At 41.7% G+C, this 24,568-nt stretch overlaps 1 protein-coding gene and 1 pseudogene across 3 annotated transcripts in view; one reads left to right on the forward strand and one right to left on the reverse strand.

Moving 5' to 3' along the window:
* TTC28 (tetratricopeptide repeat domain 28) overlaps positions 1–24,568 on the forward strand; it is a 702,579-nt gene that overhangs the window by 294,537 nt on the left and 383,474 nt on the right. The gene's annotated exons all lie outside the window — the stretch shown is intronic.
* On the reverse strand, positions 16,540–23,921 carry LOC140498690 (uncharacterized; annotated as a pseudogene).

Genomic DNA, 24,568 nt, shown 5'->3' on the forward strand with positions numbered 1-24,568 from the left:
AGGCCCTTAGAACAGGGAATGTCAGAGTTGGGAGGGGCCTTAGAACAGGGAATACATAGTGTTAGATTGGAAGGAATGTTAGAGAACCAATTCCCTTCTGTAACTGGGTGAAGTGAGGCCTGGAGAAGTGAGATGACCTTTCCAAAGTCATAGAAGCCCATAATGATGGAATGGTGACTCAGAACTGAATCAGTGAATTCTACATCTAACTCCCTTTCCTTCCAGTCTGAACTCCTGCCATCTTGAACTAAGCTTCATTGAGCTCAGATCTCCTAAGGATGGCCAAAGGGTGGTGGGGACCAAGCATAGCCGTTTGCTTAGGGTGCAGTTGTGGCCTTCTGGCACCTCTGTCCAAACACAAATTTGTGTAGCACTCAGTGGTTTGCTTGTCTCTGTGCAGTTTATGTTGCCCGATGGCAGCAGAGCAAGGGTTGTCACACTTGATGAAGAAACTGAGGCAAAGGAAAGGAAGGCACTAATTAACTCTTCAGTTAGGAAGGCACGGAACTGAGGCTTGGACCTGAGCTTTCTGATTCTCAATCCTCTAAAATACGTTTTGTAATTTAAAAAACTGAGAGTTGATGTGCGACTGATAGATGAACCAATATAGTGCTATAACTTGCAATAATAATGCCCTGTTTGTGATAACTTTATGAAGAGTTTGGAAAAAACTAGTTTTTAAATGGTGCAATTTTTGAATTATTAAGAGTTAAGTCTTAAAAACTGCATGAAATGTTATCCTTAAATCACCTTGTTATATACAGGCATTCATCTTAGTTGTAACTATTTGCCAGAATCTAAAAGGTACAATATGAAAAATGACAATGTCTGTTCTGCTTTTATACCTATCAGATTATAGAATGTCAGCACTACAGAGTCTTAGAGACCGTCTTGTTCAGCATCCTTATTTTAAAGGTGAGGAAATGTCCATCGTAGGGAATGAAGTGACTGAGACTCAAAGCCAGCATTCTGGCTCCTGAACCAGAACTCTTTTCTGGGTCCTTTCCTTGGGCCTCTTCTTTATTCTCCCTGAAATCTCTGCCTTGGTCACCCCAATTCACTTCCACAGCTTTGGCTCCCACCAAGTGCAGATGTGTCTAATCAGAATTTTCTGCCTTGATCTCCCTTCTGAGCCTCCTACTAGCCATCTGCCTGTCCTAGCAGCACCTTCAGCTCAACATGTGCAAATCCAAACTTATTTTCCCCCCTTAAATCTTGCTGTCCTTCTGACTTCTATTGCTTTTATTGTCATTGTTTACTCAGTATCCCTGTTTGAAAACTTGAGATATCTTTGGAGACTGGAGCTGAAGAAAGGGGAGAAGTCACTTGGTCATGAAGTATTGTCAGTTCTGTCTTCACCCTTACCCTCCTAGCTCTCGATGTGGCCTCCTGACAGGTCTTCCTACCTCTGCTTTCTTGCACTTGTATGCTCCTGCACAACCCTCTGACCAGCCTTCATCCTGCTATAAGAAGAAATTTGTGCATATGTCCCTCTTTTGATCATAAGTGTTGATTTTCCTCTTATTGCTTAAGGTGACTTTCACATTCCTTTCTCTGGCATTCAGGGCCCTAATAATTTGGTGCTACCTAACTTTCCAGCCTTATCTCACATTATTCTCCTGCTGCAATCTATACTTTAGCAAATTGAACTTTTCTCTGTGTCATGTTTGGTACTTTCCTGACTCCAGACATAAGCTCATAGAGTATGTCTAAATATCCCTAAACTGGAATATCCTCTTTTGCTCTCACCTGTTGACCCTTAGCCATTCTTTAAAGCCCATCTCAAATACTAGTTTCTCCATAAAGACTTCTCTAGTTCCTGAATTGGTAGCACCTACTAGTTGTGTGTCACTTAACCCTGTTTGCCTCAGTTTCCTTACCTGGAAGATGAGCTGGAGAAAGAAATGGCAAACCATTCCAGTATCTTTGCTGAGAAAACCCCAAATGGGGTCAAGAAGAGTTGGACAGATTGAAAATGATGGAATAAGAGCAATGTAATGAGGGTGGATTGAATCAGTTAATTACTCACCCAATTAAAGTACATGAGGAGACACTGTTAGCTGTTACCTTTGTCAAGTGAATATACTCAGTCAGCCAGAGGTATGAAATAGGTGTTAACTAGACTTAAGCCTTAACCTGTCAATAATAAACTTAATGCCAAGTGCAGAAAGTCCTTGGTTACTTTTAGAAGTCTTTGTAAGCCATTGGATAAAGTGAAATGCCAGTGACATGGTCCTGAGGACCACATGTAATCCAGCCTCCTCATTTTATAGGTTAGGAAACTCCTGCTTGGTAAGGTTGGGTATAGAGTAGAGAGCAGGGTCCAGAGCTAAACACAGGGCCCTGCTTATATCCACTACCTTTCCCATGATGCCACAAAGCCCCGGCCATTGAACTGCATGACATTTCTCCAGGGCTCTTTGTGCTTATGTGAGTGAAAAGTGGTTACTCATGCTCAAATGATCATTAGGCTAAGGATGCTTTCACATTTTTGTACTTTTATTTTGTAATGTAAATATTTTGACTGGGTAGCAAATGCCATAGATAAAATGACTCTCTCACGATGGTGGATTGTTTACTTCTGCTTTATATGAAATACACAGTGATAGTGACAACGAGAGGGGTTTTTTCCCTGTATGGACAGTTGGCTTCTTTTTCTTATTAAGTTCTATAGTTTTTGAGTGGACAGAGGTAGATTATACGGGTGCTCAGGACTGATGAAAACATAACCCCTGACCTCCATATTCTGTGATTCTAAGATTACCTTCAGATCTAACAATTTATGATTCTAACTTTCCCCTCCCAACTCTGACACTTCTACATTTTAAGGCCCCCTCCCAGCTTTGACATCGCTTGTTCTCAGGCCCCTCCCAGCTCTGACATTTTCTATTCTAAGACCCCTTCCTGTTATAGAATTCTATTTTTTTTAATATTCTAAGACCATTTCTTAAGCTCTTCTATCCTGTGTCTCTTGTAGTTCTAACATCCTATTATTCTAGGTGTGCAGGCGGCTAGATTATTGAATTGACATTACCTTGAAGATAAAGTGTTAAGATTGCCTAGAAATTCAATATAATGAACCTCTGCTCTCTGGGTCCTTGAATAGAAAACCAACCAGGGTGGGAGAAGTGGGAGAAGATTCAGATTCAAGATGAAGGTGCAGAGGATCTCTCTTCCAGCAATGCACACACAGGTTGTCCATCTTGTTGACAGAAAGGAGACCATTTAAAGTAGTTTAGTTGGAGCCAGGGTAAGTGTGGCTCTAACACGGTATCTGTTATTCCAAAGAAAGAAGAAAAAAATGGAGCAATTGGGGATGATGGAGTATTCTGGGATCCACCCTCAGCTGAGATGCTGTGTACTTTCTGTGCCACGGGGTACAGGGAAACAAAGCCCGAGACCAAGCTCGTTATGGAGATTGGACAGTGGCCCAAGCAGCTGTGTAAGTGAATAGAAAATAGTCATTATTTGCCTTTGATCCCCACAAAGCTAATACCAGAGAATGGAAGAAAGCTTGGCCATTTGGGCCATTTTCAGGGTCTTACTGATTTCATCGGAAATCGAGATTTCATGCCACAGTAATGTGAATCTAACATTATCAGAAGTTATTTATCTTTGCAGTGATATTAATTTGATGGATGGAAGCCTTGAGAGAGAAGGGATCTTCTCCTTCTCCTCCCCTCTCCCCTGTCCCTCCCCCAACCGCTCAGCACTCTGAAGGGAATCTGGCATTTGGGCATAACAAGATTAGTGAAAAATTACTGCATGGCCAAAAGAGAAAGTGGAGTGTGTGTGTGTGTGTGTGTGTGTGTGTGTGTGTGTGTGTGTGTGTATCTGGGCAGGGGGGTGGACAAGGTCATATAAATAGTTCTATATCACACCTCAGGAACTTCAGAGTGTGTGTGTGTGTGTGTGTGTGTGTGTGTGTGTGTGTGTGTGTGTGTGTGGTGGTGCTGGAGGGGGGTGGGCAGACAGAAGCATAGAAAAGGTCTAGGACTAGTGTCATGGTAGATCAGGACATCTTCAAGGCCAAATAGCATGGCTGGGTTTCATTTTTCCATTCCCTGGAGTTCTGGGAAGGAGGTCACTGCTGTTTCTTTGATTGGTTTGGTTTGTTTCTTTTTTTATCCTGCAAGATTAAAGGGGAGTACCACCCAAACTGTCAACACTTTTCAGCCAATACCTTATCAGGGATATACTGGCAGAGCACATGGCTAGGCCCTTGGTGGAGAGGGCAAGGGAAAGGAAGGAAGCTCTGCTGGGGAAGGTTGGATAGGGTCAAAGACAGACATTTTTTAAGCTGATTTTTGCTTAGGGCTTTTCTACTGAAAACCTATTCAGTAAGGCATTGTGGGTCACAGTTTGCTGATAGACAAGCAGAGGTTCATAGGGTTTAGTTTTCAATTTCAATTCCCTCATTTAAGGGTGAAGAATATGAGCCTCTTAAGGAAAGAGGGGAACTGATTTGTCCAAAGCCAGACAGGTACTAAGAGGCATCAATTATCCAGTGTCATCAGGGACCGAGAGGCTTTACATCCTCCCTTGGTAACCTGTGTATCTATGTATTATAATTCTAATAGCCAAATGCTTTCCTTCATATTCTTAGAAAGTCTCTTCTGCTACAATATAAGTGATGCCCACAAAGATCCAACAGAGCTTCATTCAGAATATGCCAGATTAGACTTCTTTCATTTTTCAGAATTAAATTTCATTTTTTTCGGTGAGCTAGTGTGCTTTCTCTTTCTCCCATCCCTCCACATTGAGAATGAAAGAAAAATAAAACCCTTGCTATGAACATGTGTAGTCAAGTGAAACAAATGCCTGCATTGACCATGTCCAGAGGTGAGTGTGTGTGTACACGTGTATGCGTGTCTGTGCTTCTGCCTCTATATTCAGCTCTCTGAACTTGTCTGTCCAGACCCAGGCAGCATGTTTAATCAGGAGTCCTTTGGAATCCTGGTTGATTAGTTACGCTGATTAGAGTTCCCAAGTCTTTCAAAGTTGTTTTTCTGTATATTGTCTGTGTATTAATTGTTCTCCTGGTCCTGCTCCCTTCAGTCTGTGTCAGTTCATACGAGTTTTCCCAGGTTTCTCTGGAACTGTCCCCTTCATAATTTATTGTAGCACAATAGCATTCTGTCCCATTTACAATCAGTCATTTTAGAAGTAGGTAGTTAGAGGCACAATGGAGAGAGTGATGGGCCTGGAGTCAGGAAGACTTGATTAAAAAGCTGGCCTCAGCCACTTACTATCTATGTGACCCTGGTAACCACTGCCTGCCTCAGTTTCCTCAGCTGTAAAAAGAGGATAATGATAGCTCCTACTTCCAGGTTTTTCTGAAGATCAAATGAGATAGTATGTATAATGTGTTCAGCCGTGTCCGACACATAATGAGCACTTAATAAATGCTGTTCTTTCCCTTCCTATTCCCCAAATGATTAACCCAACCTCAGAATCCCATTCTTTGCCACACCAAAATAAAAGCTCCTTAGAGTTTGTGTTGTTAGGACTACTCCCTCCCTTAATCTCTTCCTTTGAGTTCCCCCATCTTCCTTTTCCCCCTCTGCTCTCATGTCCCAACTCTGTGTGTGTCTGCCTGTGCCTGCCTTCCCTCCTCCTTTCCTTCCTCCATAACTTGCATAAACTTCTTTTGTTTATTATATGAGATAATTTTCTCTAATCTTCTTTTCTCTTCCCTTCTCTCCACAGTGTATTCCTCCTCCTCTTCATATCCTTCTTTTAAGATCATCAAGACATACAAAACAATTCCCAGGCCTTCTATCTAATTAGACTCCCCCCGTGACCCTCGATGATGATAGGGTTCAGAAGGGATACATGTATCATTTCCCCATATTAGAATGTAAGCAGTTTATTGGGTTTTTTGTCCCTTATGATTGTTCATTTTTTTAAAACCTTTTTCTGTTTCTTTTAACTGCTTTGTTTGAACTTCAAAGTTTCTACGCAGCTCTGGTCTTTTGATCAGGAATATTTTGAAGTCCCCTATTTCATTAAAGGTATATTTTCCCTGTGTAGGATTATTTTCAGTTTTTTTCTGGGTTAAGTTATTCTTGGCTTGTAACCCCATATCCATTGCCTTCTATAATATTATATTCCAGGCTCTCCATTCCTTTATAGTGGTACCTGCTAAATTGTGTATGATCCTGACTGTGGTTTCTTAGTACTTGAATTCTTTCTTTCTGATGGCTTGCCATATTTATTCTTTGTCCTAGGAGCTCTGAATTTTGACTGTAATATTCCTCTGAACATTGTTTCTTTCAGAAGGTGACCAGTGAATTTTGTCTCTACTTTGCTCTCTGGTTTTAAGAAATCTGGACAGTTTTTTTTAAGATTTCTTGAAATATACTATCCAAGCTCTTTTCAATCTGCAAAAGTCTGCTCTCCCTGCCTCCTTCTGTTCTAGCTTCCCTTCCCCACACCCCACTGAGAAAGCAAGAAAAACACAACCCCTGTTACAGATAGGTAATACATAATGATATATTTTGGCCATGGCTAAAAAATGTCTCACTCTGTCCTTTGAGTCTTTCTATCTCAAAGTGGTAGCAGGTTTCATTTTAAGTCTTCTGGAATCGTGGTGGGTGATTACAGGTGTTAGTGTGTCTAAATCCTTCAGTTATTTGTTTTCACCATATTGTTGATACAGGATACACTGAACAAACCCTGTTCTAAAGGATTTACAATGGATGCTGGGTTACTCCGTGAAGCATCACTGTGGGCAAATCTGTTAGCTTTTCTCAGCCTTGCTTTGCCTGCTTTGTAAAATGAAGGGGTTACCTTAAATTATCACCAATCTTCCTTCTGCCTTTAAATTCTGTGATCTAGTGAACCACCAGGCACTGAGCTTTGCTTCCTAGTTTTTAATGTTACATTTTTAAATTTTTATTATTTAAAGAGAATATATGTCAATATCTTTGTACAAATATATTCTTTCTTTTAATCATTTCCTTGATGATATATTCTATTAGTGAGATTATAACCAGTTTGATGGCTCTTGTGTCGTGTTGGTGAGATGGGATGAATGACTGAATGAGGAGGAATCTCTAAGGCTGCCGCCCTTCCTATTCCTCCGTGGAACAAGGGTACTCATTACCAGTTTCTTCATCCTTTCCCAATACTGCTAGTCTTTCTCATTTTTCATATGAAATGAAAACAGAAGCTCAATGAGGTGACTTTTCTGTGTTTACATAGTGAGGTAGTGGTAAAGCCAAGATATGAACCCATTGCTTTTTCCACTCTGTCATGGAGTTTCTTAAGGAAGATAAAACTCTAGTTAGGCTCTTAATAAGAATACCTCAGTGGATTGAGTGCCATTGACCAAATAAAATTGTAACATAATTTTTAGCTTTTTGCCTCTAATGAAGATTGTAGGTATTTGTGCTAAGACATAGGTCTGGCGTGGTGCCACTTCACCATTTTCATTTGGTTATTTATTCGTCTTGTGTTTCCAGTGGACAAAGTCACTTAACAAAGGCTTGGCCTCCTGATAATTGTGTCAGATCTTCGGATCAGGTTGAGAAGGAGTGTTTGAGTTTTGGCTCTCCCGGTTGTCCTTTGAATATGACACATGGTGAATATCTCCTTTACTGGACCTTATTCATGTCTGAAATAGCTTCAAGATTCAGGGAATACCCAGTTGATGAAGTGAAAAAAGCAGCTCAGAACTTCTGCCAAGACCTTAGCCCAAACTGGGAAGAGAGCAGTGCTTGGCTACTTATCATAACTGCTGCTTTGAGCTTATTTTTTACCTTGAGACTTGATTGTTTTGAATCTCTCCAAGACTGATATCTATTTATCAATTATTGTGATTATAGACCTGAGGAGCTTGGTCTAGCAGAGAATGTGAGTGCTGATAGAACAGCGTGCACTCATCAGGAAAGGCCATCCTCCCTGACTGGTCACACAGTGTCTGGAGGGATGCTCCTAGACTTCTCAGGTGGGTTATCAGAGGGTTCATTGCAATGCTGGAGCAGCCGTATCACCCTCATGTCCTTCACTGGTCACAGATGAGATCAGAGGGCTTTGTAATACTGCAAGTGTCACCTCAGCATCACATGGGAAATAAATAGTAGCAATTATGAAAAATCCAGGCCTTTAACTTAGAATCCTGTTGTGCATTAATATTTCAGGAACACTGTTGTCTCCAACAATGTTGTCTTATGTCTTATATTCCTATGCCTTTGAAGAGCTATAGGTTATGTCCGTTATCCCAGCCCTGTGAGGGGGTAGTATAAAGTGGTGTTATTTGAGATTTACAGTGGAAGAAACTGAGGTCCTCAAACTCAAGTGATTCAGAGTTGCCTCTGTCATGAGTAGAAGCCTAGGACTTGTGTCTAGGACTCCAGACTTAAAATCCAGCATGTTTTCTCTCATCCTGCACTGCTTCCTTTCTCTGTGTTGCAGTCTGAGTGTGAGGCTGGATATTTCTAATGGTTGTGTTGTCTAGTAACTTGCAAAATAAAAAACTGGCCCACTCCTGGAGAGTCCTGCTTTCCCATGCTCATATGGTTCCTCAGAGACCTGGAGAAATCTGTGTGGATGATGGTAGAGTCCATTTTCTGTGCCCCTATAATGTACTAAGTAGATGCCAATATGAAATGGACATAATTTCACTTTTGAGGTTCTTTTTGAAGGAAAAAAGTCCCTACATCTTTTAGTTATCTTTAGCATAGAAGTACTATTAACATGTGGTCACCAAATTTGTGGTGCCCTAAAAGGGTTTGGAAGTAGTCCCATAGCCAATAAAATACTGGATTAAGCCACTTCACTTACTTGCATTGTGATTATTTATTTATTTATTTATTTATTTTTTATTATTAAATTTATTTATTTAACTTTTAACATTCATTTTCACAAAATTTTGGGTTACAAATTTTCTCCCCTTTTATCCCCTCCCCCCCCAAACACCAAGCATTCTAATTGCCCCTATGACCAATTTGCTCTCTCTTCTATCATCCCTCACTGCCCTTGTCTCCATCTTCTCTTTTGTCCTGTAGGGGCAGATAGCTTTCTATACCCCTTTACCTGTTTTTCTTATTTCCTAGTGGCAAGAACATTACTCGACAGTTGATCCTAACACTTTGAGTTCCAACTTCTCTTCCTCCCTCCCTCCCCACCCCTTCCCTTTGGAAGGCAAGCAATTCAATATAGGCCATATCTGTGTAGTTTTGCAAATGACTTCCATAATAGTTGTGTTGTATAGGACTAACTATATTTCCCTCCATCCTATCCTGTCCCCCATTACTTCTATTCTCTTTTGATCCTATCCCTCCCCATGAGTGTCGACCTCGAATTGCACTCTCCTCCTCATGCCCTCCCTTCTATCATCCCCCCCACCCTGCTTGTCCCCTTATCCCCCACTTTCCTGTATTGTGAGATAGGTTTTCCTACCAAAATGAGTGTGCACTTTATTCTTTTCTTTAGTGGAATGTGATGAGAGTAGACTTCATGTTTTTCTCTCACCTCCCCTCTTTATCCCTCCACTAATGAGTCTTTTGATTGCCTCTTTTATGAGAGATAACCTGCCCCATTCAATTTCTCCCTTTCTCCTCCCAATATATTTCTCTCTCACTGCTTGATTTCATTTTGTTTTAAAGATATGATCCCATCCTATTCAATTCACTCTGTGCACTCTGTCTCTATGTATGTGAGCGTGTGTGCATGTTTAATCCCACCCAGATACTGAAATGTTTCAAGAGTTACAAATATTGTCTTTCCATGTAGGAATGTAAACAGTTCAGCTTTAGTAAGTCCCTTATGACTTCACTTTGCTGTTCACCTTTTCATGGTTCTCTTCATTCTTGTGTTTGAAAGTCAAATTTTCTTTCAGCTCTGGTCTTTTCATCAAGAATACTTGAAAATCCTCTATTTCATTGAAAGACCATTTTTTCCCCCTGAAGTATTATAATCAGTTTTGCTGGGTAGGTGATTCTTGGTTTTAGTCCTAGTTCCTTTGACTTCTGGAATATACTGTTCCATGCCCTTCGATCCCTTAATGTAGAGGCTGCTAGATCTTGTGTTATCCTGATTGTATTTCCACAATACTTGAATTGTTTCTTTCTAGCTGCCTGCAGTATTTTCTTCTTGACCTGGGAACTCTGGAATTTGGCCACAATGTTCCTAGGAGTTTCTCTTTTTGGATCTCTTTCAGGCGGTGTTCTGTGGATTCCTTGAATATTTATTTTGCCCTCTGGTTCTAGAATCTCAGGGCAGTTTTCCTTGATAATTTCATGAAAGATGATGTCTAGGCTCTTCTTTTGATCATGGCTTTCAGGTAGTCCCATAATTTTTAAATTGTCTCTCCTGGATCTATTTTCCAGGTCTGTTGTTTTTCCAATGAGATATTTCACATTATCTTCCATTTTTCCATTCTTCTCTCTTTGTTCTGTGATTTCTTGGTTTTGCATAAAGTCATTAGCCTCCATCTGTGCCATTCTAATTTTGAAAGAACTATTTTCTTCAGTGAGCTTTTGAATCTCCTTTTCCATTTGGCTAATTCTGCTTTTGAAAGCATTCTTCTCCTCATTGGCTTTTTGAACCTCTTTTGCCAATTGAGTTAGGCTAGTTTTCAAGGTGTTAATTTCTTCAACATTTTTTTGGGTCTCCCTTAGCAGGGAGCTGATCTGCTGTTCATGCTTTGACTTCATGTCTCTCATTTCTCTTCCCAGCTTTTCCTCCACCTCTCTAACTTGATTTTCAAAATTCTTTTTGAGCTCTTCCATGGCCTGAGCCCATTGGGTGGGCTGGGACACAGAAGCCTTGATTTCTGTGTCTTTGCCTGATGGTAAGCATTGTTCTTCCTCATCAGAAAGGAAGGGAGGAAATGTCTGTTCTCCAAGAAAGTAGCCTTCAATAGTCTTATTTCTTTTCCCTTTTCTGGGCATTTTTCCAGCCAGTGACTTGACCTCTGAATATTCTCCTCACACCCACCTCGCCTCCTGATCCTCCCAGCCAGCGTTTGGGGTCTGAGATTCAAATGCTGCTTCCAGCCTTAGGGCTTTTGGCGGGGGCAGGGCTGCTATTCAGTGTGAGATTAAGTTCAGGTGGTCAGGTCAGGGCAGGGCCACCTCTCAGGCTCAGTTCCCTCAGGGGGTTTATGCACAGACCTTCCGCAATGGATTCAGGCTCCCGCCCGCTTGGGGAGCCCCTGTCTGCAGCCGCCTCTCAGCTTCTACCTCCCGGGGGGGGGGGGCCTGTATTATGGGGGCACCCCACTCCCCTCTCGACCCGCCAAAGAGACTCTCTCACCCACCCCTGTCACCTGTGGGTGGAGGGACTTGTGCGGCCGCTGGAGATCCCGTCCCTGAAGCCTGCTCGGATCTGTTTCTCTCGGTGCTGCAGCCGTGGCCGCAGCAGGTCTGGGCTGGGCTTTGTGTCTGCAGCGCGACGGACCTTTTGAGAGAGGTTTGCAGATCCCTCTGTGGGTGGAGGGACCTGCGTGGCCGCTGGAGATCCTGTCTGTGAAGCCTGCTCGGATCTTTTCCTCTCGGTGCCAGCGCCCAGTCCGCAGCGCGAAGGACCCCCCCGCGAGAGGTTTGCAGGTCTCTCTGGAACAGAAATCTCCCTCGCTCCAATGTTCCGTGGCCTCTGGGTGCGGAATTCGCCGTGAGTTACTTCCCTGTAGCCATTCTATGGGTTGTGGGTTCAGAGCTATGTGTATGTGCGTCTTTCTACTCCGCCATCTTGGCTCCGCCCCCATTGTGATTATTTATAAGAACATTTTCTTAAACCCCCACTCCTTCAGCCTCATCCCTTTCCTTATTGTATAAACCCATGGTTTACTGTGTATTTGTGATTTTAATCTTTGAGATGAATCATTCCCTGGTACCTTCATAGGATGCCACCAAAAATATGGTGAGAGTGAAAACACCAAAAAACTAAAATTGAACCAGACAATAATGTGCCATTCAAAGATAAAACCAAAAATGGAAAGGCTGGCCAGGCTGTGTCTTCCTCTTCTTATGTCAGACTTCCCATCTTGGCAAAATTTTCTGTAGTAATAATCTAGCATCTTTCTAGACCAGTCCAAGGTTTGCAAAGTGCTTTCTTCACCACAGCCCATGAAAGGATGTTTTCAGGTATTTTATGTAGAAGGAAAGTGGTACTCGAAGAGCAAGAGGGATTGGCCAAAATTATAGAGCTCATAAATGGAAGGAAGGATGTGAACCTAAGACTCCTGCATCCAAATTTGGTGCTCTTTCCATCATACCACAAAGATTGTAGTTTATTGTGACATATTTTATTTTGGATAAGAGACAAATATGAAGCAATCCCTGTCTTACAGGGATTGGAATGAAAAATACACTTTATTAAGGGTGATGACCACACACACATACACACACTTATGGTAATTTGGGGGTATCTCCTGCCAAGGAAAATATAGTAGGGTGCCACTTTAAGCAGTCCTGTAATGGAATTCCTTCAAGAGTGCCTTACACAGAAATAAAGCACAGTGAGATTATCATTGCATCATTGGCAGCTGCGCGAGCAATGGATAGAGAGCTTGGATCTAGAGTCAGGAAGACCTGAGTTCAAATTCGGCTTAGACACTTAGCTGGGTGACTCTGGGCAAGTCACCACCTCTCTTTGCTTTGGTTTCCTCATCTGTAAAATGGGGATAATAACAGCACCTCCTTCCTAGGGTTGTTGTCAGGATCAGATGAGATTGTATTTGTGAAGGGTTAGCATGGTACCCAGGTCATGGTAGACACTACACAAGAGCTAGCTACTATTGTTACCATCATCATGCAGTTCTTTATAAAATAGAAATAACCTTCGTGATCCCTTAGTCTTGCTGCCCCATTTTACAGATGGAGAAGAAGGCCATGGCTAGGAAAGCATTTGTGTCTTGCGATGCGGACTAAACCTCTTTGCCCTCCACCATAAATGAGATGCATTTAAATAGTTAATGACAAGAGATCATCTCTTGCAGGACAATTAAAGCCATCTAGGCACAGATTTAGAAGCATACAAAATACTATTTTAAAGATAGCATGGGAGATGATTTGATGTGGCACAAGATTTAGTGACATTATTATTGCTAATATTAATTTGAATAATTTACATTTGTATGGGGTTTTATATGGTTCTTCTTAAAGCACTTTTTATGTAGTATTTCATTTGATATGAGTATAGAGTTCTGGATCTCAAACAGAAAAACTCAGGTCTACACTCCATCCCTCCTCATCCCCACACTAGCTGTCACCACCAGTGGCAGGTCAAGAAGTACTCCGCAGTACCCATTACACAGAGTTGTTGGGAGACTCAGATAAGTAATAATAAATAATAAAAGTAGCATTATGAAAGATTAGAAAATTAAATGTTGGTTGCATGGAACATTCTGAAAGTAGAGTGAGTTATGCATCATTTTCTTCTGAGGGAAATAGGACCAGAAGTTAGTCTGTCTTTCCCCTGTGCTTTTTTCTTTTAAAGCAATAGGGGGTGATTAGAAGAGAATTCTGCCATACTCTGTCAAGTGCATTTTCTCCAAACTGCTCTTTGCATGTTTTCTCCTTCCACTCTGACCTCCAGGCTGATTGATAGACTTTGACATTTTCTGGACTCCGCTGTTAGGCTTGCCACAACTTTAACAGGGAGGCCTTTTTACTTTATTGATTTGAAAATCAATAAGATGCTTTATGCAGTGTTTTTAATACCCTCATAGCAAAGGTTTGATGGCCTGGCCCTTCCTTGTACTCATCTTCTTAAAAAAATATAAATAAATGCATTGCATTGATGACTTAAACCTTACAGGTTGTTCCCTGGCCTCTTTGGGCCTATGATCCATTAGCCTAGATAGGCACTGAAGCTTTCAGCTTTCTTCTTCAGAATCAGCCAGGTGTGCATTCCTACTGTCTATCAGCCACTTACAAGATGAGCAACATGATTATTAATAACCAGTGATTGGGGAGATCCAGAGTCCCCCCTTTTTCTAAAGTCCTCATTTCAAAAGTTCAGTCTCTTGAAGGACATTATTGATAATGAGACTGAATTAACTCTCTTCAGTCTCAGTCAGACCCACCCAGCCTTCTACTTAGGTTTGGGTGGGGATAAATTCTTTGAATGGATCGCCCAAGTCTTGAGGTGATCTTGGTACTGGGATAGTTCCTCTGTGACATGATGTCTCTCTCAGCCCTTCGTTGTAATATTCATTTTCACATTAATGGCTCACCAATCAGAACTGACTGCCATCCTCAGGAAGACCCCTTTTCCAAGGGCATATGAGCTGTGAGCCTGCCGCCATGATGGTCTTTGTCATTCAAGAGTACTACTAACCTCTTTAATTAATAAACATGCTAACTTTATTAGTCAGATGATTAAATCACACAGAAACTGTGTCTCTCAAACTGTTTAGATGTCACAAAAGTAAATAAAGGCCTAGTAATGTTGTACTCAGAATGCCTTACTTTTGTTTAGGAATTCAAACTTCACAGAACAATTTTGGTCAAAGGGCCCCACTTGAGGACTTAGAAGGCCATGGGTGGCCTTGCAGTTGCAGGTTCCCTGTTCCTGGTAGTCTGAGGTGAGACGGTGACCACTTTGTTTGCTACTTCTTTTTTGCCTTCATATTCTTTCTAGGGAACTTGGGAAGCAGTTACTGTATAAATGCTAGCTATTATAATTAGATTATCATATAACTTTGTAATATATGTGTATGTTATATAAGAGAGAAATCTGCCTTCTGTTTTCTACTGAAGTAGAAAGGCTAGAGTCATGAAACTGGGGAATGAGGGCATTATAACTAGAGCATAAACTTCTTGCCCTCTGGGCCCTTCCTAATATGCCAGAGCCTAAGAGCATCAGCCATGATCAAGAGGGCTCTTGTTTTCAGAGATGGGAATCCAAATTGAGTAAGAATAGTTCTGACTTCAACAATGACTATGCATCGAGATTAAAGTCAGGTGAAAATCCTGAGAAAAGTAGGAAGGAAATGCAAAATGTGATTGTAGTCAGTGTCAAAAACCTCCTCTCCTGCCCCCTTCCTTTGGTCTCACATTGCTCCTCTGCAGACCTTAGCCCCTTGTTTTTTTCTTCCTCATTTAGCTGGGGAGTAGAATGCAGGAGGCTGCCCAGGCAAGAGTCACCTCCTCTCCATGAGGTGTTTGCCAGTCTGCCAGGGCAGGGAGTGGCTGACATTTAGATGATGTGTAAGGTGGGAAAGGGAAGGTTGACTATCAGTGCTTCCCAAATGAACAAGGTGATTGTTTCTTTAAAATGATAGTGAATTATATTGGTTTTCTGGTTATAAAGTTCTTTACAGGCATCTCATTTAATCCTCACAACAATGTTGTGAAGTCATCAGATTAGCAATTATTACTCCGATTTGACAGAAAAAGAAACTGAGGGACTCAGAGCCACACTGACATTGCATTGTAGTGGAAAAGGCATCAGATTAGAAGTCAAAAGACCATGGTGTCCGGGCCAGACAGACTGTCAGGGTCTCCTCTGATCCCCTCCAGATGTCTCACAAAGTCCGTCCACTCGGCTCCTGTGTGGTATATGCCTCACTCTGACTGGCTGCTTCTTGAGCATAGACTGTTTTTGCCTTTTTTTGTATCCCTGGTACTTAGGAAGTGGCTGGAACCTTGGAAATGCTTGATGAAGACTTGTTCACTTGACTGGCATTGTAACCAGATAGATTTCCTCTGAGTGATTCATTTTCTTCCATATCAGGTGGTCGTTTTAGCTTCTTTATCAGTCTCTAGCAGGTCTTTTCTTCCTATTTTCCTTGGATGAGTTGCAGGAGACTCACAGTAGACAATAGAGAGGCAGGAAGGAAAAGTGGCCGCCAGAGGATTTAGGCAAAATGCCCATCTGTGTCTGGAGGGACAAAGAAATATTACTTTGTGGGTGAACGAGATGCTAGAGCTTTAAAGCAGTAATAATTCCTCAACTGAAAATGCCTGTAATTATGTGCTTGGTTGTTTAGCAAAAACATCCTGTAGTGATATTACTGTGTATTTACTGTGGAGCTGAAATACAGAACATCTTAAACACATGTATCCTCTTAGGAGGGGCTATACCTTTTGTGCTTTTTTTGTGAGGGAAAGGGAAATTAAATGTTTTCAATAGTAGATATTTAGAGATTTTTACACTTGAGAATAATCAGTGTAAAGTTACCAGCTCAGTTCTCTCCTGCTCAGTTTTTGCCTTTTCCTGTTCCTTGAGCTTTTTGGAGCAGTGCTAGCACATCAATGCCTGAGTGATGGGATTTCCTCTTCAACCTGGCCGGCCTTTGAGAATGGTGCATACTTGGTGGAAGGACCTGAGGCTGCAGATCTCCCTGATGAGAGCTCTCGACTGAAAAAGAAGAATCTTGGATCTGAAAGACTAGCTAGCCCCTCTAGTTCCCCATTTATAGGAAGCTTCAATCCACCTCTTAGGATCCTAGACCCAGAATGGAAGGCACCCCCAAGGCCAGCTAGCCCACCCCCTCCTTTGTTTGGAGAGAAAACCATAAAACAAAAGGTGAAGTGATATGCCCAGGGTCACACAGCCACTACAGAGCAGAGCGGCAGTCAGGATTCAAACCTCCGACCGGGCCCTGCGAAGGTCCTGGTGCTGCTGACAGTACCTTGTAATGGACAAAGCCAAACCCTGTCCGTGTACCCTTGACCCCAGCAGCTTTCATATCCCCAATGTCATCCTACTCTCTCTCATCCTTAGTCTGACTATCTCCTGGCTTCTTCCCTGCTGCCTACAAATTGCCCTTTCTTCTCCATCCTTTAAAATAAACAAACCCCTACTTGATCTGTTCTTTCCTACTGTCTGTCATCCAGTATCTCTCCACCCCTTGAAAAAGGCCTTTACCAGGCCTCATTTCTAGAATATATAGAGAACTGATCCAAATGTATAATCATACAAGTCATTCCCCAATTGATAAATGGTCAAAGGATATGAACAGGCAATTTTCAGAGGAAGAAATTAAAGCTATCTATAATCATATGAAAAAATGCTCTAAATCACTATTGGTTAGAGAGATGCAAATCAAAACAACTCTGAGGTACCACATCACACCTATAAGATTGGCAAACATGACAGAACAAGAAAATGATAAATGCTGGAGAGGATGTGGGAAAGTTGGAACACTAATTCATTGTTGGTGGAGCTGCGAGCACATCCAACCATTCTGGAGAGCAATTTGGAACTATGCCCAAAGGGCTACAAAAATGTGCATACCCTTTGACCCAGCAATATCGCTACTAGGACTATATCCCCAAGAGATCATAAAAATGGGAAAGGGTCCCACATGTACAAAAATATTTATAGCAGCACTCTATGTAGTTGCCAAAAACTGGAAGTCAAGGGGATGTCCATCAATTGGGGAATGGCTGAATAAATTATGGTATATGAATGTAATGGAGTACTATTGTGCCATAAGAAATGATGAACAAGAAGACTTCAGAGAGGCCTGGAAGGACTTATATGACCTGATGCTGAGTGAAAGGAGCAGAACCAGGAGAACTTTATGCACAGCAACAACCACAGTGTGTGAGAGTTTTTTCTGGTAGACTTAGATTTTTGTAATAACACAAGAACTTCTTACCAAAAAAAAAAAAAAAAAAATCCCAATGGAGGATCTCAAGGCAAAATGCCTGCCACACTCAGAGAGAGAAATATGGAAGTCACTCACATATTGTAGCAGATCATGTTTGTGTATGTGTATGTGTTTGTGTATCATGTTCTGATTTGTTATACGATATTTATCTTAGTCTGACTACATAGCATGACTATAGTGAAAATATACTCAATAGGAAAGTATATGTAGAATCTATACAGAATTGTATGCAGTCGTGGGGAGGGAGGGGGGTAGTGGGGAGTAGGTGGGGAGGGATAAAATCACAATTGTATAGCAGTGATTGTTAAACATTACAAAATAAAAATAAAAAAAAAAAAAAAAGAAAAAGGCCTTTACCCCAGGTGTTCCCACTTCCTTTTCTCTCAGTCTCTTCTAAATCCTCTGTGGTTTGGCTTCTGACCCCACCATTCCACTGAAACTGCCCTTTTACCTATCATCTCTCAGTGGTCAGATCTTATGGTCTTTTCTCAATCCTAGTCAGTCTTGACTTGACTTGTAGCATTTGACCCCTTTCTTTGATCATCCTTTTCTTCCTTGATCCTCTCTCCTCATGAAAACAAAAGGCTTTTGTCTCACTGTTCTCTCCTGGCTTTTTTCTTATTTACTCCTCAGTTTCCTTGGCTAGTTGTCATCTCAAACTCAACATGTTCAAAAGAGAACCCATTATCTTTCCCCAAAATCTCCTCTTCCCTCAACTTTCCTGTTACTGTTGGACAATGCCATGTTCTCAGTCAGCCTGGCTGCGATCTCAATGCCAGTCTCTGTTCTTCACTCTTACTCATTCCATACAGCAAATCCCTTGTCAAATCTTGTCACTTCTGCCTTCCCATCTTCTGCATATATCCCTTTGTCTCCACTCGCATGGCCGTGGACTTCAGGCTGTCATCATGTCATTTGCACAATCTCTTCCACCTCCAGTCTATTCTCACATGATTTTTTCTAAATATGGATCTGACCATACCACATAATCTGCTTTGGTTGACGTAAAGCCCTTCGTAACCTGATCCCTTCCTACGTTTCCAGGCAATGCTGGCCTAGTTGCAGTTCCCCTAATACTATCCCACACCTTTTCTCTGTCTACCTTTGGAGCAGCTGTTCTCTCTCTAAGCCTTGAATGTTTTGTCTTCTCATCTATGGCTCCTAGTTTCCCTGACTTCCTTCAAGACTTAGCTCACCATGGAGTAGTTTATTTGTCAGATTTATGGATAAGGGATGAATTTACGACCAAAGAGAGCATTATAAAATGTAGAATAGATTGCTTTGATTATATGAAATCTAAAAGTTTTTGTACAAACTAAACCAATGCAACCAAAATTATAAGGAAAGCAGAAAACTGGGCAAAAATTTTTCAACAAGTATCTCTGATAAAGGGCTCATTTCTCATGTGGACACCTGAGACAAATTTATAAAAAATACAAGTCATTCCCCAATTAATAAATGGTCAAAGAATATGAACAGGAAGTTTTCAGACAAAGAAATTAAAGCTATCCATAGTCAAATGAAAAAATGCCCTAAATCACTATTAATTAGAGAAATACAAATTAAAACAACTCTGTGGTACTACCTCTTACCTATCACATTGGCTAATATGACAAAAAAGGAAAATGTTGGATGTTGGAGAGGATGTGGGGAAAACTGGGACACTAATGTGTTGTTGGTGGAGTTGTGGACTGATCTAACCATTCTGGAGAACAATTTGGAACAATGCCTAAAGGGGTAGAAAGCTGTGTATACCCTTTGATCTAGCAATACCACTGTTAAACCTATATCCCAAAGACATCTTCCAACTAAAAAAGGAAAAGGGCCTATTTGTACAAAAAATATTTATAGCATCTCTTTTTGTGGTGACTAAGAATTGGAAACTGAGGGGATGCCAATCAATTAGGGAATGGTCAAACAAGCTGTGGTATATGATTATAATGGAATATTATTGTGCTATGAGAAATGACAAGCAGGAAGATTTCAGAAAAACTTGGAAAGAATTACATGAACTGATGCGTAGTGAAGCAAACAGAATCAGGAGAATGTTGTGCACAGTAGCAGCAATGTTGTTCGATGAAGAATTGTGAATGACTTCGCTGTTTTCAGCAATGCAGTGATCCAAGACAATCCTAAAGCATGCTGTCCCCCTCCAGAGAAGGAATTGATATTGACCCAGTGCATATTGCAGCATTAGATTCTTTTTGTATAAAATGACTAATATGAAAATATTTTACATACTTGCACATGTATCACCTATATCTGACTGTTTACCATCTTTGGGAGGGATGACAGAATTTGGAACTCAAACTTCAAATAAAAATGTTGAAGAAAAGGAAAACTAAAAGCAGCTTGGGTACTTGGGGAAAAGAAGACTTAGCTCACATCCTCCCTACGCCAGGAGGCCTTTGCCCTTCCCCAGCTAAGGCCTTCCCCTCCCAGAATGCTTTCCACCTACTCTGTAGACAACTCGTGGTTTCCTAGTTGTTTACATGTTGTCTCCCTCATTAGAACACAGACTTCTTGCCTTTTTGTCTTCGTGTACGTAGCTGTTCGCCCATTGCTGACTCATTATAACTTCTTTGCTTGTTGACTTGACTCCTGCCTGTGCCTTTTCTCTAGGATAAACATTTTTAAGTTCTTCCAAACAATCCTAATATGACAGGAACTTAAAGTCCATCACCAACCTGTTTGCCCTTTTATGGACGTTGTTCAGCTTACCAATGCGCTTCCTAAAATATGGTGCCCAGAATTAGACTCAGTTCTCCAAATATTGTTTCTCCAGGGCAGAATACGGAGGGACTGGCACCCACTTATCCCTAGAATTTTAACTCTCTTAGTGTAGCCAAGCATGACATTGATACTTTGGGGTTACTTCATCATACTGTTGGCTCACAGTAACCTTGTAATCCACCAGATCTTTTTCAGAAAACTCTTTTTGTTTAACTGCTCTTCTCTCACCTTATGCTTGTGAAAGATTTTCCAAATCCAAGTGTAAAACCTTAATTTATTCTTGTTAAATTGTATTTATTAGATTTGGCCCAGTGTTCTAGCCTGTCAAGATCTTTTTCAATTCTGATGTTGCCATCCCCTGGGTTGGCATACGACAGCATTGTGTCATATGCAGATTGGATCAGCATGTCATTTATGGATTTTTTTGCCTTGTCATTGATCAAGGTGTTAAGTTGTACAGGGCCAATTTGGCTCCAAGTGCTTAGTCCCTTCACTGGAGACGTCCCTCACAGAGTTGTCAGTGACTCACTAATGAGCACAGTCATTCCAAACCTATCTAATTGGGCTACCACTTAGCTCTCATCTCTATATTTTCCTCATAAAAATATCATGAGAGATTTTTATCAAATCCTTTGCTAAGATCAAGATAATTTATATGAACCTCATTTTCTTGAACTGTGAGTCTAGCAATCTTATCAAAGGGGGGACTATGGTCAGTCTAGGATGACCTCTTCTTGATGAAACCATATTGGCTCCTTGTGTTCACTCCTTTTTTTCTTAAATGTTCACTAGTCATTGTTTTAAAAGGACATTGATAATTTTGCCAGAAATTGAAGTTAAATTCACAGGGCTCTAGTTTGCAAGGTTAATTCCCCTTTCTTTTTTGCCCTCATCCAGTCCTGTAGTACCTGCCCTGGTCTCAGTACTCACACCTGCTGTCTTCCCAGCATGTGACGGTACAGTTTGTCTTGGCCTTGTTAAAGGCAGCCTAGTGTTGTCCAGTGACCCTCTAGCTCTTGGGTATCAGCCTCCTATTCTTTTCTGGCCTCTCTAGTCCAAAGATAATTTTTATTGGTAGAGAAAGCAGAAACCAAATGAGAACTGTGCAGCTGTATTCCCTCTCTATTGTCATTGGATAACTTCAGTCTAGGTACCATTTCACATCCCAGTAACCCTCCCTTGGACACACCATTTGTCTTTACTAAAATGTCACCTAGAACCCCATACTGTGCTTCTGGTGACTCCTCTGTACTCTCATGATATTAAAGTTCCCAAATCTTTTTCTTATTTTTAAAATTCACATTAAAAAAATAGATTTTTATTATAACACTAAACAATTAAAGCCACAACACTTTAGTAAGATTTTCTGAATGTACTTATTATACTGATATTATCAGTAGAAATAAGTACCAATACCATGGTCACAGTGTTCAGACCCCAAGAAAACGAATAATTAACTTAAAGTACAAAGTTGGTTATCAGCAATTTTATTTTAGAAGTAATAATTATTTTCAAGTATAAATTGTTGGTTGGTTGTTGTTGTTCATTCTCAAAGAGGACCAAGATGACATCACCATGATAAAGTGAAGGTTCAGTGTGTCCAGCTGTGGCTGATTAGACCAATATGAGCTCAGAATGCTCTACCATAGATTGGGCACAGATAGTCCGTGTGAATATTTGGGGTGGTTACTCCAAATTTGCGTATCCTGTGTTTTCTTTGCTCTGTCTTAACTCTGCTTTGCTCATAGAGTGCATCCCTTTTTCTGATGTGGGCACGCCATGCTAAGTGGTCCTGCACCAGTGTAGCTCATGTTGCACAGTCAAATCCAAAGTTCTTGAGAGAGACCTTGAGACTGTCCTTGTATGGCTTCTTCTGACCTCCATGTGATCTCCTGCCCCATGTGAATTCTCCATAAAATGATCTTTTTGGCAAGTGTACATTTTGCATTCGAACACCATGGCCAGCCCATCGGAGTTGCGCTCTCTGAAGCATAGTTTGAATGCTTGGCAGTTCAACTTAAGCAAGGACTTCAGTGTCTGGTACCTTAACCTGCCAAGTGATCCTCAGAATCTTCCTAAGACAGTTCAGATGGAAGAGATTCAGTTTCCTGGCATGGCGCTGGTAGACTGTCCGTATTTCACAGGCATACAGCAATGAGGTCAGTACAAAGGCTCTGTAGACCTTCAGTTTGATAGTCAATCTCTTACCTCTTCTCTCCTAAACTTTTCTTTGAAGCCTCCTAAACAGAGTTAGCTCTGGTGATGCATTTGTCAGCTTCATTGTCAATGTGTACATCCCTGGAAAGTACACTACCAAGGTAAGCGAACTTATCCACAGCATTCAAAACTTCTCCATTTGTTGGAACTGATGATTCCATGTATGGATGGTGTGGTGGTGGCTGATGGAGCACCTGTGTTTTCTTGGTGTTAATTATTAGGCCAAAATTAGCACAGGCAGCAGAGAGTTGATCCCTACTTTGTTGTATCTCAGCTACAGAGGCTGCATTGAGTGCACAGTCATCTGCAAACAGAAAATCCTCCCTCCACTTTGGTCTTGGCTTGTAGCCTTTTTAAATTGAAGAATTTACCATCAGTGTGGTAACTGACCTTGATGCCATGTTCATCCTTATTGAAAGCATTTGACAACATGGCTGAAAACATCATGCTAAAAAGCATGGGAGCAAACACACAGCCCTGTTTCACTCCATTGGTGACTGGGAAGGCATGAGAGCTTTGTCCATTATCCAGAAACTGGGCAAACATGCCATCATGAAATAGATGTACAATATTGATGAACTTCTCTGGGCAACCAAATTTTGACATGATTTTCCATAAGTCCTCATGACTAACAGTGTCAAAGGCCTTGGTCAGATCTACAAACGTTGTGTACAGACCTCTGTTCTTCTCCTGGCATTTCTCCTGGAGTTGTCGGGCAGCAAACACTGACTGTTCTTGACTTTCACTTTCTCTCCTGATTAGCTGATGAAGATTCCATATGCTTTTGGCCTGTGTGGTTTTGTTTTTCATCTTTTCTCTCTCTCTCCCAGTATTTACTTGCTTTTTTCCTCATCTTGCTGCTACAATTGGAAGTAGCTTGTAAAAGGCTTTATTTCAAGAATACTCTGCCCGTTTTTGGACTTGTCAGTGACTTCCTCTTAAAGAAGGGAACCTTCCATGATTCTTTAAGTAATCTATTTGATACTACTATATAATATTCCTGGATTTCTGACTTGCTTGGCATATATTCATTTGTGTTTTCTCTTTGATCTCAGTTGCATTCTTAAATGGCTTGCTCACCTTGCTCAATTGTTTCTTCCTTGTCAATGGTTTCAGTCATGGTGTTATTGGCTCCTCCTGTTTCTGTTTTGTCATGACACTCTGGTTTGATCTCTTCTTCTTTTGCTTTGCTTTCCTCTCTTCATGTGTTGGTTTGTTATTAGCTTCTGTGTCTCCATCCTCTGTGTCTGGTATCTCTGTTTCTTCATCCGAATCTTCTTGGTCCTTTTGTTTTTGAATTGATGACAGTCTGAAAATTCGCCCCTGGAATTCAGACTCATCATCTGTGTCTTGTTTAGAACATAAGTAGTGTGTCCGAGACTTCTGCACTCGTTTTCATGCTTTGATTCTTCTGCTGAAGAACTTCCTCCCTCCCTCCCTCCCTCCCTCCCTCCCTTCCTTCCTTCTTTCCTCCCTCCCTCCCTCCCTCCCTCCCTCCCTTCCTTCCTTCCTTCCTTCCTTCCTTCCTTCCTTCCTCCCTTCCTTCCTCCCTCCCTCCCTCCCTTCCTTCCTTCTTTCCTTCCTTCCTTCCTCCCTCCCTTCTTTTCTTCCTTCCTTCCTCCCTTCCTCCCTTCCTTCCTCCCTCCCTTCCTTCCTCCCTTCCTTCCTCCCTCCCTTCCTTCCTCCCTTCCTTCCTCCCTTCCTCCCTCCCTCCCTCCCTTCCTCCCTCCCTTCCTCCCTCCCTCCCTTCCTTCCTCCCTCCCTCCCTCCCTCCCTTCCTCCCTCCCTCCCTCCCTCCCTCCCTTCCTCCCTCCCTCCCTCCCCCCTTCCTTCCTTCCTTCCTCCCTCCCGCCCTTCCTTCCTTCCTTCCTCCCTCCCTCCCTCCCTCCCTCCCTCCCTTCCTTCCTTCTTTCCTCCCTCCCTCCCTCCCTTCCTTCCTTCCTTCCTTCCTTCCTTCCTTCCTTCCTCCCTTCCTCCCTCCCTCCCTCCCTCCCTCCCTCCCTCCCTTCCTTCCTTCTTTCCTTCCTTCCTTCCTTCCTCCCTCCC

This window comes from Notamacropus eugenii, chromosome 4 (assembly GCF_028372415.1).
Source record: "Notamacropus eugenii isolate mMacEug1 chromosome 4, mMacEug1.pri_v2, whole genome shotgun sequence".
Taxonomy (NCBI): domain Eukaryota; kingdom Metazoa; phylum Chordata; class Mammalia; order Diprotodontia; family Macropodidae; genus Notamacropus; species Notamacropus eugenii.